General features: G+C 40.5%; 1 pseudogene; it reads left to right on the top strand.

The window, feature by feature from the left end:
* The window catches only part of LOC114623723, a 16378-nt pseudogene that overhangs the window by 1709 nt on the left and 11166 nt on the right, over positions 1–3503 (top strand).

Raw genomic sequence — 3503 nt, 5'->3', positions numbered from 1 at the left:
TCTCTCTCTCTCTCTCTCTCTCTCTCTCTCTCTCTCTCTCTCTCTCTCTCTCTCTCTCTCTCTGGTTAGGCCCTGACCACCAGTTTCATCAATTTCACAAATGTACATGCATATTTATAAACATACACACATGTATGTATGTACATACATGTAAACAGACATACACATATATACATTTGGTGGATGAAGCAAAGCCCCAACAGCCACACTTTAATTTTTCTTTTGGCCTTTTTATACCTTCTAAGACAAAAGCTTTTGATAAAATTACCTCATAGATAAAATGTTACATAAAAGGGGAGTTACAGAAGGATGCTGATAGTAAGTTCAAAGCAGTGTTCCATTCTGTAAGCTCATTATAAGTTCAAAGCAACAGTTTCACATGGACTTGCTTTATCACAGTGCACACCTGTGGACTCATCGTTGGACCTGACCCTGAATGAATATTTTGCCTTGATCACAAATCTGTCCCAAGCCTATTTCTCTTCTTAGTACAATTTATGAAAGCTCATTGTATCTCTTATTATGCAGCCTTTACTTACTATTCTATGAGGAGTAGGCACATTATATTCTTTATTTTTATTGGCTATTTTATTTATTTACAATACAGATGACATCCCCTTTCCCCATTTCCCCTCACTAGAACCCCCTATCCTACACCCCCTCTTCTTTTATGCTTTTATACCATTTTGATTACATGCATGCATTAAGGTCAGTTCTAGGTTGATGGTCTAGCAATAGAATAGATGCAAATAGTCAAGGAACAAACAAGACAATAAACACAAATAGTCAAAGAAAAAGCAAGGCATTAAAACCAGTTACGTGAACGATCCCGTGATCACTGTTTCTAAAGTCTTATCAGGATGACCAAAGTAACTGAGCCTACTTCCCTGTCCTAGCTCAAGGTCATTTTCATGTCTGAAGCCTACTTCCTTGTTCTAGCCTAAAATTTAGATTCCTGTCTAAAATTTCTTCTTTGTTCTAGCCTAAAATTTAGATTCCTGCTTGAGATTGCTTCTTTGTTGTAGCCTAAGATTTAGATTGCTACCTGAAATTACTTCTTTGTTCTAGCCTAATGTCAGATTCCTGCCTGAAGCCCATTTCCTTGTCCTTGTCCCATGTCAGATTCTTGCCAAGCAGCCCCAAAGGCTCTTCACTTCTCCCCCGCCCCCACCTTTTTTATTTCGTTAACAAGACAGAGCCTGTCTTAGGTCATTCTGACAAGAATGCCTTCCTTACCCATCATGGAATATGCATTATCAAAAGCTGCCACCACACCTCCAGTGAAGTCAGTGTGACAGGAGTAAATCTTGGATGCTGACTCCTGAGGCGAGTGCTTCAAAGGAAGCCTGTCTCCTGGAGATACCTGGCAGCTCCTGAAAAGGATGTGTTCCAGATTTGTTCTTGCTATTACCAGGGGAGGGTTCTGTTCCATAGCTCTTGTATTACTAATCTTTTCTTGGAAATATTCAGTTTGGAGAACAGGGTAATGAAGGGTTTATCAGATTGGACATTCCAGATTCGGCTACATAAGAGGCTATGAATTATAGCAACAGGAAATAATGTTGGAGAGTTTAGAAAAGGAGAAGGTTTTAATGAAGCAGCTAAAAGGAAAACAATTAGAAAGGACAGACAGAGTTCAGATGAGTTCATTAGGAATATCCACTACAGGTATATAAAACAACAGCTGTTTCATTACCATATGCAGGTGTGTATGCTGGCAAGGCAATAGATGGGTAGAAGTTAATGGAGCCAGAAATTTTTTTTTCTTTTTTTGGTTTTTCGAGACTGGGTTTCTCTGTGTAGCCCTGCTATCCTGGAACTCACTCTGTAGACCAGGCTGGCCTTGAACTTAGAAATCCACCTGCCTCTGCCTCCCAAGTGCTAGGATTAAAGGCGTGCACCACCACCGCCTGGCGAGCCAGAAGTTCTTTATCAAACTTTGATTTGGCTAGAGAGGGTTGCTGGGGCATAATCACCCTGGTGCCTTCTTTTAAGGCTATAATAAGAAAGCATCGAGAGACACAATTCAAAGGCTGAATGTTGACTTGTTAGGCAATGGATTACAGAGACACCAAAGTCTAAGAATGTACTAACCTCAGACAATACTGATATCATCTTTGTGAAATCATCATCTGACTCCTGACGGGTCTTATGAAAAGTTATTTTCTGTTTGATGTTGAAATTGGCTATGTGTGGCTCGACTGATCTTGGCTATTGTATGATGGTTAGCTTCCCTTTTTTCTGTTTAAAAGTTTGATGCTTGCACATATGAATTACACTCAGATTCAGCACTCTCTTGAGTTTGTGTCTGTCACTCACTGATTCCTTTCCCTCCTGTTCTGGTTCCCTGGTTCTCCCCGGGTGTGGCACCCTGGATTGGGTCTGCCAGGTGCAAAAAGCAATGTACTTCTGTCTTAGGTTGGTAAGGTTCTGTGCAGAATCTTACCCGTCCTTGGCTTGCCAGCCTGTTAATTTAATAACTCTGTCTGGGGGACATTCTATTCTTGATTCTAATGTTATCACATCTTTCTGGCAAAACAACTCAAACCATCTCCTTAAACTTTCTTCCTAAAATTATTTGAACAAAATCAGGAATTATATAAAGTCATTAATTCATCTAAATAGCATTAATTTATGAAAATTCATCTTCATGTTGATCTGCAGGAAACTTGCCCAATAGGGTGGGCTGTTACCCAGTAAGTAATCAGACCAGGCTATAGGCAGTGGAGGATCTCCCAATGTCCACTCACACCTGACAAATCAATGAAGAGTATGGCAATGACAAGCATGAGAAAGCACACCAGCAGCAAGAAGCAACCTTGGGACGAAGTCTCTGGGGCCGTGCCTCGTCAGAGTGTACCCATTGCAGCTGGACAAGATGGTAGGCTGTCCCTAGGGAGCTCACTTGCCCACTGCAGCTCTTCCTGCATGGTGTCTGACAGTGTAGGTTTATAGCACTGACTTTTACACATACTCTGTTTCACACACAAACCCTTTCGAAGTTGTTAAGTCTTTGGTTCTTCCTTTTTCCAAGTGAAGAGTGACAGCCATTTGTGTATACTGGCTGTTTCCTTCAGTGAAAGAAGATAAAAAAGATGTCCTGGGGTGCTTCTCTCTTCTGTTACAAGGCCCTCTCCTTGATCCCTAAAATATTTGTAACTACACCTGAAGAGTTTTACTTCTAGGTTTTGTTTGTTTCTTCAGTTTTGTTTTTTAAAGAAAAAGAAAAATGAAGGGGGGAAAAAGTATCATCTATGTCCTTGTTGGTTTTTGGCCATCACTGACCAGATCTGCTAATGGATTTTACTATTTCATATTTCACATTTAAGTGAGATCTTGTAATATTTCTTTTTCCTATAGTGTTCTTTTCAAAATTTTAAATTCCACTTGGGAGGCAGAGGCAGGCAGATTTCTGAGTTCAAGGCCAGCCTGGTCTACAGAGTGAGTTCCAGGACAGCCAGGTCTACACAGAGAAACCCTGTCTCAAAAAAAACAAAAACAAA

Source organism: Grammomys surdaster, unplaced genomic scaffold (assembly GCF_004785775.1).
Source record: "Grammomys surdaster isolate TR1022 unplaced genomic scaffold, NIH_TR_1.0 201, whole genome shotgun sequence".
In the NCBI taxonomy this organism is placed as follows: domain Eukaryota; kingdom Metazoa; phylum Chordata; class Mammalia; order Rodentia; family Muridae; genus Grammomys; species Grammomys surdaster.
The sequence above is the reverse complement of the archived record's forward strand: the minus strand, read 5'-3'. Positions and strand labels throughout refer to the sequence as shown.